This window comes from Rana temporaria, chromosome 8 (genome assembly GCF_905171775.1).
Source record: "Rana temporaria chromosome 8, aRanTem1.1, whole genome shotgun sequence".
Taxonomy (NCBI): Eukaryota; Metazoa; Chordata; class Amphibia; order Anura; family Ranidae; genus Rana; species Rana temporaria.
In genome coordinates this window covers 30,741,476-30,756,763 of record NC_053496.1, presented here as the reverse complement: position 1 = coordinate 30,756,763, position 15,288 = coordinate 30,741,476, and the positions used below count along the sequence as shown (strand labels likewise).

General features: G+C 42.2%; 1 long non-coding RNA gene across 1 annotated transcript in view; it reads left to right on the top strand.

Moving 5' to 3' along the window:
* The window catches only part of LOC120946792, a 212,342-nt gene extending 201,549 nt beyond the window's left edge, over window positions 1–10,793 (top strand). Inside the window, exons 4-5 of the long non-coding RNA XR_005750788.1 lie at window positions 9,283–9,335; window positions 9,514–10,793. This is a non-coding gene — a long non-coding RNA (uncharacterized LOC120946792). The remainder of the gene's footprint in view (window positions 1–9,282; window positions 9,336–9,513) is intronic.
* Window positions 10,794–15,288: the final 4,495 nt, after the last annotated feature.

Genomic DNA, 15,288 nt, shown 5'->3' with positions numbered 1-15,288 from the left:
TTTAAAGGGGTTGTAAAGGTATATATTTTTTTCCTAAATAGCTTCCTTTACCTTAGTGCAGTCCTCCTTCACTTACCTCATCCTTCCATTTTGCTTTTAAATGTCCTTATTTCTTCTGAGAAATCCTCACTTCCTGTTCTTCTGTCTGTAACTCCACACAGTAATGCAAGGCTTTCTCCCTGGTGTGGAGTGTCGTGCTCGCCCCCTCCCTTGGACTACAGCAGAGTCAGGACACTATGTTGCTGATAGAGAAAGGAGCTGTGTGTTAGTGGGCATCCTGACTCTCCTGTAGTCCAAGGGAGGGGGCGAGCACGACACTCCACACCAGGGAGAAAGCCTCGCATTACTGTGTGGAGTTACAGACAGAAGAACAGGAAGTGAGGATTTCTCAGAAGAAATAAGGACATTTAAAATCAAAATCGAAGGATGAAGTAAGTGAAGGAGGACTGCACTAAGGTAAAGGAAGCTACCGTATTTATTGGGGTATAGCGCGCACCCCTAAAGTTGCCCTAATTCCTGTGGAAATTTTTTTTTTGTACTTACAGTTTTGGTGTCTTGCGCGGCGTCCATCTGCGGCCTCGTCGGGTCCAGCGCCCGTCTGAGGCTTCGGGTGTCCTCTTCGTCGGGTCCGGCGTCCTTCTGCGGCGTCCTCCCCGCTCGTTTCCCACGCCGAGTTTGAATACTGCGCCGACATATACAGAGCGCAGTACACTCGTGCAGGCTCGGCTACTCTCGCACTGACGTCCTGTACGTCCAGGACGTCAACGCGAGAGGAGCCGAGACTGCCCGACTATACACGAGTGTACTGCGCTCGGTATATGTCGGCGCAGTATTCAAACTCGGCACGGGAAAGCGGGTATCGGCATATATCGTGCACCCACGATTTTGCCCTGATTTTCAGGGCAAAAAAGTGTGCGGTATACGCCGATAAATACGGTATTTAGGAAAATAAATTGTACCTTTACAACCCCTTTAAGAGGAAATAAAGGACAAGGCAGCTCTCCATAGCGTAATTCTGTTTTATTAAATGTACAAAAGCATGTATAAAACATTATTCACACAAATTAATTGCTTGCATTACACAAGTCAAATGTGCATGTAGTTATACTTCCAACCTACTACGTCCATCTGCGCTCCAAAGGCCGTAAATGAAGAAGCGGAAGTGACGCCAACAAGCCATGCCCTACGCGTTTCATCACTCAGACGTTATCAGGAGCTGGGTCATAGTGGCATATTCCATCTCTTTTATATACCCTCAATTCCATTAACTCCTTATTAGGGAAATAGGTTATCGTTTCGCTCCATTTGGCTAAACCTACTCTCGTTGAACTAGATCACCATGCTTTGCTTTTTTAAGGGGAGTCGCTTCACTTTTACTGAATGCATCGGTCATTCGAGTAGGATTTGAATTTATTCACGGAGCACTTTATGTATTGATTGTTTATATATGTATGCATTGATTTATTCACCAAGCACAATGCACTTCATATTATGAATTGGTTAGCAGCTATAAGTGTGTAATTTGGGAGTTTATAGAGTTAAAACAAGCACTTTATTGACATTAAGTAGCGCCACACCTATTGAAACTTTATTTGAGGTTATCCTCACATAGTGGTAATCAATGTGCAGCCAGCTGCGCAATTAGGAGCACCATAGTGCGGAGTTTATATTTTATATATATTTTTTGGGCTGTGAATATATACTGTGTGTACCCTGAGTTGGGGCTGCTAAATGCTGTTCACATGTCTTTTCTTATTGACAAAAATAGTGAAAGGTCTGGGGGTTAAAACATATCAGGAGAGACCTCGGGAACTTCATATGTCTGTAAGAAAGAAGGGAAAAGAGGCACGTGACTGAAGCCTTTATATACACCAGTACAGGCGGTCCCCAGGTTACAAACATTACAAAGGACTCTGACTTACAAATGGAGGGAGACAACAGGAAGTGAGAGGAAATCTACCCCTAGGAAGGGAAATTCACTCCTGTTAGGCCTCGTACACACGACCGAGTTTCTCTGCAAATAATACTTAATCGCAATCAAGGAATAAAAAAAATAAAAAAAAACAGCATTTTTGCTTGCACATGATTGGATGATGAAAGTCACCAGAGCTTCTGCTCCTTTACTAAGTTCTGGCGCAACTGCTCTTGCAAAATGCACAGTCTATTTGCCTTTAGCAAAGCTCCAGTGGAGACACCCTTTTCCCCAAACTCTTAAGCCTCGTACACACGACCGAGGAACTCGACGGGCAAAACACATCGTTTTCCTCGTTGAGTTCCTTGTTAGGCTGTCGAGGAACTCGACAAGGCAAGTTTCTCCATTCCCGTCGAGGAAATAGAGAACATGCTCTCTTTTTGGCTCGTCGAGTTTCTCGACGAAAATGTACACACAAAAAAATATCTCCCAGCAAGTTTCTTGCTGGTTTTTGCCGAGGAAACCGGTCGTGTGTACATTTTCATCGGGGAAACTGTCGAGAAACTCGATGAGCCAAAAAGAGAGCATGTCTTATTTTTCCTCGATGGGAATGGAGAAACTTGCCTTGTCGAGATCCTCGACAGCCTAACAAGGAACTCGACAAGGAAAACGATGTGTTTCGCCCGTCGAGTTCCTCGGCCGTGTGTACGGGGCCTAAGAGTTTTGGGAAAAAGGTGTCTCCACTGGAGCTTTGCTAAAGGCAAATGGACTGTGCATTTTGCAAGAGCAGTTGCGCCAGAACTTAGTAAAGGAGCAGAAGCTCTGGTGACTTTCATCATCCAATCATGTGCAAGCAAAAATGCTGTTTTTTTTGTTTTTTTTTAATTCCTTGATTGCGATTACGTATTCTTTGCAAAGTTAAGCTTTACCTCATTTGCTAAGCTCTGGAGCAACTGCACTTGCAGAGTGCAAAGTTTATTTGCTTTTAGTAAATCAAGCTCAGTGAGTGCCCCATGCACATTGGACATTTTACAGCGACTGTTTTGGGCTTCAGACGTTTCTTTTTCTGCAGCCAATGAACTCCCCCTCCTGTTATTCTATGTGTTATCAGCAGTTTTTGGCAGAGGCGTTTTCTAGCTGGAAAAAAATCCCAGAACTAGTGGGTTTTAAAGTGGTTGTAAACCCTTTACAACCACTTTAACCTACAGGTAAGCCTAGATTAAGGCTTACCTGTAGGTGCTCGAAATATCTCATAAACCTCCACGGTTAAGGAGATATTTACAATAATGGCGGGCGCCAATGTCTACAGCGCAGGCGCACTTTAGAAACGGCGATCGTGCCTTTCCAAAAGGAGGCTGTGCCGTGACTGGCGGCTCCCACGTGCATGTGCGGTAGTGGCGTCATCGCGGCTGCGGGCAATCACAGCGCCGAATCCGCGATACCCAGAAGTAACCACCGGAAACGATGTCGGCCACCCATGATTCGAGGACGGCTGCAGGGGTTTCGATCTGAGGTGAGTATTACATAATGAGCTAGTATGCTATGCATACTAGCTCATTATGCCTTTGTCTTGCAGGTGTTTTTTTTTTTTCTAAGTGGGTTTACACCCACGTTAAGAGTTATTCAGCTGCAAAAACGATGTAACTGAAAACAGCTTAAAAATGCCTAAAAAACGCTGAATAAAGTGTCTATTCTGCGTTTATCAGCTTTTTTTGAACCATAAGCTGCTATGGGAGTACAGATGCCCCTCTTTTAACGACTTACCTGTTTAACGACAGTTCGGACTAACGACCAGCTCTCTCCACCCGAACGACACGCTATACATCATTGTATTGTACAGGACAGTAGAGAATCTTCGTTTATTTTCTGTACTTTTACAAAACAAAATTATTGAGCTGGAATTTTGTATTTAGACCTTTTTTTCCACAATACAGTACAGTAGTTAAGAATTCTTAAAATATTGATTACTTGTGGCTCCTTGTTTAACAACCAATTCGTTTTAACGGCCTGGTCATTGGAACGGAACCTGGTTGTTAAGTAAGGAGTATCTGTATAGTTTTGCTAAGAAAAAAAAGCTAAAAAACGCTACAGTTAAAAAAAAAAAAAAAAAATGCTGAAAGACGCTACTACAAAAACACTGAAAAACTTACTCTACAGCTGCAGCTTTCTATAGCTAACGTTACTGGCTTTTTTATAACCTCCAGTGTGCATGAGTCCTAAACACACTCAGAACAAACATAGATCTATACTTAAACAAAAAGGATAAAATTATTTATTTTTTTTGAAAAAAGGACCAATTAAAAGGACAGATAAGGTAATTTGTGCCATCATTATTGCTTGATAAATATTTGCAGTGATCTCTCTCTCTATCTCTCTCGCTAGTATTTCATAGTTGTGCCTTTTTTCCCCTTAAGCCTCGTACACACGACAGTTTCTCGGCAAAAACCAGCAAGAAACTTGCTGGGAGATATTTTTTTGCAGAGGAAACCAGTCATGTGTACATTTTCGTCGAGGAAACTGTCGAGAAACTCGACGAGCCAAAAAGAGAGCAAGTTCTCTATTTCCTCGACGGGAATGGAGAAACTTGCCTTGTCGAGTTCCTCGACAGCCAAACAAGGAACTCGACGAGGAAAACGATGTGTTTTTCGCCCGTCGAGTTCCTCGGTCGTGTGTACGAGGCTTTAGAAGTTGCCTTACCTAGGGGTCTGGCCTAGTCACAGTCGCCGGTTCACACCAAGATGACAGCCGGCCTCACATTTCCCGAACGCCAACCCTTGCACTCTGCAAGAAAAATATCATCAACAAATAGTTACATCTCTCAGTAGCAAGAAACCAAATTTGCCCGTTTAGATCTCGGGTGTTTCTGGACGTCTGCCAGATTATCCAGAGTCGGTAGAGGTGGCACCCCGTTGTTGAGTGACATTCGATGGAGGAAAGGGTTAATTGTTCGTCTTCCTTGACGGCAGCCGTCCGACTTTTCCTGCGCCGAGCCTGCTGCGATAGAAGCTTCACCGTTACATTTAATCACATTGGTTTGGCATGAAATTTCCTCTCTAATAGAAAGCTATTAAGAAAACACAGAAGGATTAATTCTTTCTCATTACAGAAGCCCCCGTTTTCTTCCTTAAAAGCCTCCCTCTAGTTAAAGGTTGACATGTTAAAATGCTAATAATTAAACTGTTACCAGTGACTAATGAAGTCTGCCATCCCTAAATGACGGGCCTGTTTGAATCACTGAGCTGTGCACATTTCAAAGCGTTAACCCCTGCGAGGCTCGGGCCCGAGCGCTTTGTTCTCTCCTCCGGCATGGAAAGGGTGTAGGATTTCACTGACTAATCAGTGCAAGGCAGTGCTTTAGCTGGGACCCCGACAAAGAAAAAAAGGGGGGTGCCGCCACTTGGTAATTACCTCCCCTATATAGGCCACTATTGTATCGATTTTATGGCTTATAATAATTTCTGTATACAATGTTATGCAGCCGTTATGCTTAGATCATCATTTATTGATTCCCGTTCACAGCTTCCTTCATGAGTATTTCTTCTGTTCAGCCGCTTCCCACAATAAAAAGTTTCTTCTTTCTCTTCTAGCGCCATAAAAGCTGTATTTATCATTGATGCCCTGCGGAGGGCCCCCTTATCTCCAGCAACCCCCCCCAAGACCTAAGCTTATTTATGATCAGTTCTCTGTTTTGTGCAAATTCCTTCCATGTGGTCTATTATTATAATTATTATTATAAATATTCTTCTGTATTACTTATTTCTTTATATTATTTGCTAAATTTCCAAAGTGAATATAACCATCGCAACAATCCCATAAAATATCACTGGAAATTGGAAATCTTGATCACATTAAAAAAAAAACAGACTCACCTGACTGCTCTGCAGTTTATTTCATGTATTAATGTTTTTGTCTCAATCTAGACCTGTATTAATGTTTTTGTCTCAATCTAGACCTATGTTCAGACTTGGTAATTGGTACTCCGTTGAGAAAATAATATTATCTAATAATGTTCAGGACTGTGAATATTCAGCGAAGGTCGGCCTTTCCCATTAGGGCCATTAGAAAGCAGCGTGCTTTTATTATGAGGAATCATTATTGACATGGAAATGTGGACAACAGGCCCCCTAATCTTTCATCGGCTGCACACAAAGGCCTTTCCTCCCCGGCCTAATAAAGGAAACGTGTTTTACTTGGTCCTAATGAATTTCCCTCGGAGGGCTGCAGCTACGACGGCGTCCTGTGCGCTCATATACATTACATGCCGCACTTCAAAGTGCCTTCCTTAAACGATGGGCCCATTAATCGCCCCATTTGTTTTCTTTGAATATATGGTAATGAATTGTTACATTTTTTTTTTTTCTCTGTTTATTCAATTATGTATCATGGAAGGGGGATGTAATGGGTTCCTTCTCATGTGTTTCTCGTAATATTCCTCTTGATGAACAAGATTGTCTGTGGGGTTATTGACCTCGAGTTTACTTTTGTATCTGGCTGTAAAATAAATGAGCTTTCCTTTCAGCATTTGTTAGGTGGAATGTGTAAAAAAAAAACTTCCCCAAACTTCACAGCAGATGGGACGGATGTCTCTAATAATCATGTAAGGAAAACCCAGCCTTGAGGAATATGTAAACCCCGACTGGACGACGTTCGGTTTTCTATGTGCATTGAGCATAAACAGTTCATAAAAATAAAATCCTATAGTCAAGGGCTAAGATTGATGGGTGACCACCTGGCATCATGTTCCCAAACTTAAATATAGAGGGAAATTTACATACATAGGTGGGACTTTTTAGGTACTATTAGGAGATCAAGAATTAGATAAAAAAAGCTTTAATAATAAATAATAGAATAAAGTGTTCTTATCTAATTATTGATCTCTTAAAGGCACCTTAAAAGTCCTGCTTATGTATGAAAATGTTCCTCTATATTCAAGTTTGGGAATGTGATGCCAGGTGGTCACCCATCAATCTTAGCCCTTTGACTACAGGATTTCATTTTTATGACAACTGTTTATGCTCAGTGCACAGAAAAAACTGAATGTCAACTACAGGAATCTACAGGAATTTTTTTATTTTATTATTATAATTTTACATCTCGGTGCTGCCAATCTCTTGCAGCCTCATTGCAGCCACTTTCTTTCTACATACACCACTTTTCTATTTCAATCCTTTTTATTGTTTTTCACAAAGAGGAAAATACATTACTTTCTGATAGCAAAGTGTACAATGAAACAATAAAACATTTGTATCACACAATCAAAGAAGTGCTTAAGAGCAAAATATCCATCAATTCACAGCTAAGGGGTTGATTTACTTAACTTACTCAAATAGACTGTGCACTTTGCAGGTGTAATTGCTCCAGAGGTTACTAAATGAGGGCAAGCTTCACTTTACAAAGAATACAGGCATACCCCACTTTTAAGTACACAATGGGGTTTATTTACTAAAGCTGGAAAGCGCAAAATCAGGCTCGCTTCTGCATATAAACCAATGAATTTCTAACCCCAGCTTGTTCAATTAAGCCTGGTAATAAAACCTGGAAGCTCATGCAGAAGTGAGCGTGATTTTGCGCTTTCCAGCTTTAGTAAATAAACCCCATTGTGTACTTAAAAGTGGGGTATGCCTGTACCCTATCACATGCAAGGAAAATTAAAATAATAATAAAGAAAAAACAGTATTTATTTTCCAGTACATGATTGGATGATGGAAGTCAGCAGAGCCCCCCTTCATTTTCCTGTTGCAACTACAGTTCTGGAGCAACTACACAGTCTCTTTTGCCTTTAGTAAATCCACCCCTAAGTCAAGCATTATGGGCTTGATTTACTTAAGACGAATAGACTGTGCACTTTGCAAATGCAGTTTCTCCAGAGCTTAGTAAATGAGGTAAAGCTTCACTTTACAAAGAACACCCAATCACATGTAAGGAAAATACAAAAACATAATTTTTGCTTGCACATACTTTGATGGAAATCAGTAGAGCTCTCTCCCTCATTTACTAAGCTCTGGAGCAACTGCACTTTCAAAAGTGCACAGTCTTTTTGCCTTTAGTAAATCAGCCCCAATGCTCTTAAGAGTCATATGTAATTTTAGTTGTTATTCATGGTTATAACGCCATCAAGGGCCAAGGAAGCAAGGGGGGGGGGCTTATATCAAAATATCATAAATATATAACTATGTAACCAAATTTAAAAAGAACACCCTCCTTTAGGCTCGATCCACATATATGCATGTTGCTTCTGAGCGTTTCTGCACTGCTTTTTGCTGTGTTTCTGTAACCGCATTTTGCCGTGATTTGCGTTTTGCGATTTGTGTCTTTTTTTTTTCTACATTCACTGTATATAGCTGGTTGCTAAGGAGCGGGTCAGGAAGCCAGCCGCGCTGCATCCTTAGCAAATTCATGAAAAAAAATCGCCCAGCGGGGAAGTCCGCTGACAGCTAATGACTCATCCGTTGCTAAGAATGCAGCGGCCGGCTTCCCGACCCGCTCCTTAGCAACCAGCCAGGGTGGGCAACTCGGGACCCCATAGAGAGATAAGTCCATGGCCTTTCTAAAAGAGCATTATTTGTATAGGCACCACGTCACACAATGCAAAACTGATAAAGGAAAAAAGTGACTGTCTGAGTACAAAGAAGGGAGTAAGAAAAAGAGTGCAGGGAAAAATGGGGGGAATAGGAAAAGGGGAGGTAGGAGGATACTTGCCAAGAAGCCCACCACCGCCCAAACACCAGTCCGCCACTATTCAGATGGTAGTTGTAGGTAAGACAACCAAGGGTTCTAAAATTTGTTGAACTGCGATTGATTATCTCGAAGTACATGCACAACATTTGATGGTTGCATGGCATTACCCAAGGCCACTCTCTTGATGGTGACAACATTGAGCCATGTCCACTCAATATGTGTCAAAATGGGCACTTGTAGTCCCATTGTAAGCCTGGGTGACAAGGTGACAACACAGAAGTACAGTTGGGAGATAAGAATAGAGTGCTGTCAGCCTATAACTGCAATTGCCTGAATAATAACCCTTATGGCAGAATCTCCAGGGATTATTTTATTGACTGCTGCATCTTTATAAAGATAGAAAATTATTTTTGAAATTACGATAACATGTAAAAGATTGTATGGAATTTTAGTAATTGGGTTTACATGAAAATAAAGTTGGTTATTGGACTGATTGATGTGCTTCAATGTACACCCTGTGTGTCATAGTGCATTACATTAAGTGTCCAAATCCTCCATGTTAGATTTTTTTTTATTTTATACATTTATAATGATGTAGAAATTTTTATTGTGAGTTTTGTTTCCAGCCTAGATCATTGTCTCTCTGTTTTGTTGGTCCAGAAATCATTATTGTGAATTTGTTTTTATCACAGGATGTCATCGTTTTGCTCTGTTGGTCTCTTGAAAAAAAACTTCTAAGATGTTTGTAAGTAAAACATTTTAACTTTCCAAATTTCTAATCTACTGTTTTATATGTGTATAAAAGGAAGACATATTTCCTTAAATGTGTTAATTAATTCAAAGCACACACCTGATCAACGTATAATAATATTTCAGAACCTCTCTCTGTTTTCTAGTGTTTAGTAAATTTTTGATGATTTTAGGTAGGAAATATCTTGCAGAGAATGACAACTTGTTCATACCAAAGTCAGCTCAAGTTTCAACATCAAGGTGATTCTTAGAATGAGAAGAACAACAAATCTTAGTACATAGCGAACTGAGTCGCACCAGTAATTTTAAACTTGACCTTTTACAAGAAAAAAAAAACTGGTAAGCGTTTTTGTTCTTTTTTTGCATAAAGTTGTGCCCTGGCCTTTGTGTTTTCCTCACATATGACCTAAAGACCCTGTCTACGCAATGTTATCCACTTGCAGTGGGTGATTACAGCGGCCCAGATGTTGCTGGAGAACGGAGATATTAGATATGAAAGCTGCAGGTCTCACTAATAGCTCAGCAAGCCGGGAAGCGTTTGATCTGTCATGCAGCCTGTGCGGGGCAAAGCTTTATAAATCAGCCTCGTCTATGGATGACCACAGCAAAGAAAAGGTTAATGGCTCCCGCTATCAGCCGATTACCCTCTGCTACACGGCTCCAATGAATCGCACTACAAAGTGGGTCATTTATTAAACTCCAAAGTGGCAATCTGAGCCATTCACAACCAAAGTATCTTTTTGAAGTCAATGGGAAGAGCGCCAGGACGGATCCATGCAGCGCTCACTAAGTGGCACAAGGGCGCCCCCACTTGGAGCATGCTGCGAAGATTATCTGCCCTGGTATACTAATATTCCAAATGGTACATACACATTTCCCCATGTTTTATCCGTTTTTAAAACAATGCATGTACAGAAAAATACCTGTTGATCTGTCAGAAATCCAGTGAGCTCCTAACTTCCTGTAGTGAGCTGCCTTTGCTGCACTGAAATCCCAATCCGTGTTGTCAACCCTGCCTGAGTTCTTAACTGCTGGAATACAGAATAGCTCAGTGGTGGGACAAGGTCATTTAGCATCAAGCAGAATATGGGCTAAGATCCGCCCAGTTACTTCAGCAGCATAGGTTGCAGGTCTTTCCATTTTTGCACCCCCACCCCCCTGTCCTGCTGAAGCTTCCAAAGCAGCAACCTCTTCTGCCTACCTTTCGGCCCAATTCTAGAACTCCTCATCCTCCTTCTTCAACCCCCCTCTCTCTCTCTCTCTCTCTCTCATTATCTCCTTAAGTAGGAGTGGTTCTGTTGTCCAATAGGGGAAAAGTGGGCCGGAAGACTACACTGCTTACGATTCCTGTGCACCAGAGGAAGCGTTGTCACTCCACTACCGTAAATTTACCAGCTCATTGGATTTCACTGCAGATCAACAGATATATGTATTTATCTTTAAGGCCCCTTTCATGCGGTCGGACGTTCAGGTCCGCCTGTCGGTTTTGTCGGCGGACCTGAATGGCCGCTCCATGCAAGCCTATGGGGCGTTGGATGTCAGCGGAGACATGTCCGCTGACATCTGACCCGATCTGATCCGCCAAAATCAGACGTATGGCGATAGGTCTCCATCCGTCCATATTGGATCGGGCGAGATCTGATGAAACCGGACATGCTGTCCGTTTTCATCAGATCTCTCCATAGGAGACAGTGGCGCTGCACAAGCCCCTCCCCGCTCAGTGAGAAGAGAGGGACTTGTCATCCGCCGGCTGGCGTGGTGACGGAGTCCTCCTTGTGTGAATGAGGGCTAAGGGATAAAACATCAGGAAATGTGCATATATTGCAGAGATGTACTGCATATGTTTTGTTGCCCAGACATACATATTAATACCTTTGTTGGCAAATAAAAAATATTTTTCTGTCCTAAACCCTCTACTGGGATGAGCGCCCAGGATTGGGGGGGGGGGGGGGGGGGTTGCAGCGCCTTCCATCTCTGCCGAGGGGAGATCAACTATTGTGTTGGCGGGTGGCACCATGTTTATGAGGTAAACAAGGATGACAACATGGCAGGCGGGTAACAAGGGCACACTGTGTTTGTGTCAGACTAAATTGCTAATTAACACTAACTAATTTTGTCTGTATTGCCCATTTTGTCTTGTTCTTACATATGTAGTCAGTGCGTGACAGGTTCAGAGCATTCTCAGCGTCTGTCATCCTGCCCTCCATATTGTCTGGTGACAGATTATCTGCATTTTCCTGTATGACCCTCATTTGTGTCTTCTTAGAAATGTGATGTATCTTTGCGTTACATCATATTAATTGGTACACATGCGTAAAATTGAAGCAATATCGGCTATTATAACTGCTGGTAAGATGACTTTTTTCAAAACCAAAACATAAATGTACAATAAACCTGTTCTCCCAGTTGTATTGGCACCATGATGATTAAAGTGATATTAAAGCTTCAATTTTTTTTTTTTTCATTTAAAATAATTAACAGGTTATACTTAATGGTATTGCACAGAGCAGCCCCAATCCTCTTCTTCTGGGGTGCCCTGATGACGCTTCTGGCTCATCCTCTTCGGCGATTGCCCCCTTAGAAACCCATGAGGGCACTCCCCTTTCTGTATCTGTAGACTTAGGCCCCGTACACACGTCAGAGAAACTCGACGAGCAAAACACATCGTTTTGCTCGTCGAGTTCCTTGTGTAGCCCCTGAGGATCCCGGCGAGCCAAGTTTCTCCATTGACTAACGAGGAAATAGAGAACATGTTCTCTATTTGGCCCGACGAGATCCTCGTCGGTTTCCTCGGCCAAAAGTGTACACACGACCGGGTTTCTCGGCAGAATACGGCTCCGATCGAGTTTCTGGCTGAATTCTGCCGAGAAACTCGGTCGTGTGTACAGGGCCACAGATTGGCTCGCCCTCGCCTCCTGCTCCCTCGTTATAGGATTTGATTGGCTCTTGCTTCCATGAATCTGCCCAGTGAGTAAGGAGAGAGCTGGCGCTCTTGTGCACAGTGCTGGATCAAGATTGGGCATAGGTAAGTATAAGGGAAGGCTGGGGGGAGCCTTACAGCACAGAAAGTCTTTTTAGCTTAATGCATGGAATGCATTAAGGTAAAAACCTTAAGAGTTTATAACCACTTTAAAGAGTATCTACATACAAAAATGTATTAAATTGCAGCTTTCCAGCTCTTGGATGTGGTGGCGGATATTTATTCCTTTATTTTCTTGGGGAGAATCTACCAGTAACATGCCTCCTGTCCTTGTGTACCAATGTTTGATAACTGTGGCGTGTCTATGGAGGAAGCCATGGTTGTCACCCTAGATCAGGACTACAGAAGTGCTCTGTAGTTCTCAGAGGTAGCTGAGAACAATGTAACTGAAAAGAGTGCAGCACAGGCAGAAAGCACAGAAAAATATCAGCTCACTGGCAGGATCAACAGGTCACCTTAGCTTTTATCAGAATTTAGCAGAATTTCAATAGTTTATTTACCAGACTGAACGGGAGTAAATAAGATCATTGTTAGTGCTTACAGACACTTTAAAGTGATATGTTCTTTGTTCTCTAGAACTCGTGAAGTGTGTTCTCCTCCCAGGGTACACTGTGGCGTGGTACAGCTCTGCACTGCCTGACACTGAGAGGGTTAACCATCATATCTGCCCCTGAAGTGGCTCCGCTCACACCTGCTAAAACATTCGAGGCATTTGGAAAGAGGGGGGACACATTTGCTTTTCATTTCTTGTGATTTGGCTAAACGTTTGAAGTGTTAAATGGAGGCGCAGAAAAGGTTTTTACCTCCTAATCACCGTTGTGTACGGCGCATTTCCCTCCACACGCCTGTCAGCTGGAGAATAATTCCATCACACAATCCCCTTCATTGTTTCTCATGGATAGATCCGGGTTCAAATTACCTAATTTACGGCCAATAAAAATATGAAATTGTGCGTGGAGAGAGAGAGCAATGAGCTCTTTAGAATATGGATATTTAAAGGGTATCTCCACTTATTTTAAAACATTTTGAGAAAGAACAATACTAACATGAACTTCTTTGTAGTCTTTGGTTAAGAAAAGCCTTTTTAATTTAATCTGCAACAAGCTTTCATTTTTTAAAACAGGAATAAAAACAAAAACATGAAACCAAAGTCATGTGTGGCTACAGGAAACAAGAAATGGCCTTAGGAATTAGCAAGTGACTGTAGGAAGAGGAAAATTGAGGGAAGAAGGAAGTGACTGGGGGAGTAGTTAGCTGTGAAAGTTAAGGGGTGGCTCTGGGAATTAAAAAATGGCTGTGGGAAGCTTGAAATGCCCGCAGGACATAGGAAATGGTTGCGAGAAGCAGAAAGTATCTACAGGAAGAAGGAAGTGATTGGGGGAATTGGGAAGTGACTGTAGGAAACAGGATATGGCTGTGGAAAAAAGGAAGTGGCTTCAGGAGTTAGGAAGTGACTGCAGGAAGTAGGATGTGAGTGTGGGAAGTAGGAGGTGCAGTGGGCAGTAGCATATGGCTACAGGAAGGAGGGAGTGCATGCAGAAGGTAGAGAGTGGCATCACAAAGTAGACAGAAGTGGCTGCAGGAAGTTATTAAGGGGCTTTGGGAATTAGAAAAAGGCTTTAGGAGGAGGAAGTGGATGCAGGAAGTAGAGGTGGCTGTGGGAAGTAGACAGTTGTTGCAGGATTAGGAGTGGCTTTGAGAAGTAGGAAGTGGCTGTGGCTTCAACAAGGAAAGAATGGATGTGGGAAGTAGTATGTAGCTGAGGGAAGATAACATTGGCTGCAGAAAGCAACGGCGGGAAATAGGATGTGGCTGTGAGAATTAGAATATATGTTTGTGCGTATATATGCACGATGCATGTATATATAAATATTTATATATATATATATATATATATATATATATACACACATACATACACAGTATCTCACAAAAGTGAGTACACCCCTCACATTTTTGTAAATGTTGTACTGCCATGTTGTACTGCCAGTGACCAGTATGAGAGAGATAACATCAAATGTAACACACCTGCTCCCCATCCACACCTGAGATCTTGTAACACTAACGAGTCACGTGACACCGGGGAGGGAAAATAGCTAATTGCGCCCAATTTGTACATTTTCACTTAGGGGTGTACTCACTTTTGTTGCTAGTGGTTTAGACATTAACCTCCCTGGCAGTATGATTATTTCAGATTTTAGGTGCTGAAAGCGGTACCATTATTTTGGCGTTTTACATTGCAGGTGGCTAATTCTTAGCAATAACTCACTTAAATCTGTCCGAACAAGAGTCTAGCAGACATCTCGGGTATGAAAAAGTTTGAAAAACAAAATCATAAATTATAATATGATAAATAATTATAACAAATAATAATATAATTATAATAACAATTATTCAATAATGTAAATAAATTAAAATCACTGAAATTTGCTCAGTTGCAGAATTGTCGATGTCATTACTTTTATTACTATCGCACAATTCTGCAAGTGATTATAATTTATTATCGCTGTTTTCTAGCTGATCTAAAACCATTTTTGACATAAAGGGACACTTTTGGTTGCTATGGACAATCTACAGTTTGCAGGCAGAAAGAACAGTTTTTTTTATATAAAAGTACATGCAGAACACTGGGCAGACCACTAGGGACAAGGGGGGTGTGTATTTTTTCCATACAGTATAGTGTATGTATTGTGTTTTATTTACTTTTTTGAATTTGGTGCCGTTCTCCGCCCCCGTGCGCCGTAACGTTGCAGGGAACGGAGATCGGCGGCACAGGGACACTGAATCGAGCGAGGAGACACCACTCGCTCACACAGCGCGGCAGCGTCGCAGGATCCAGGGACAAGGCAAGTAAAACCTGCCCGTGGCTTCTGCGAGGCGATCCCGAGTGTGGCTCGGGGTTACCGCTTTTGGTACAGAAATCTTACCCCGAGCCACACTCTGGAATATCGCCAGGGGGGTTAATGGC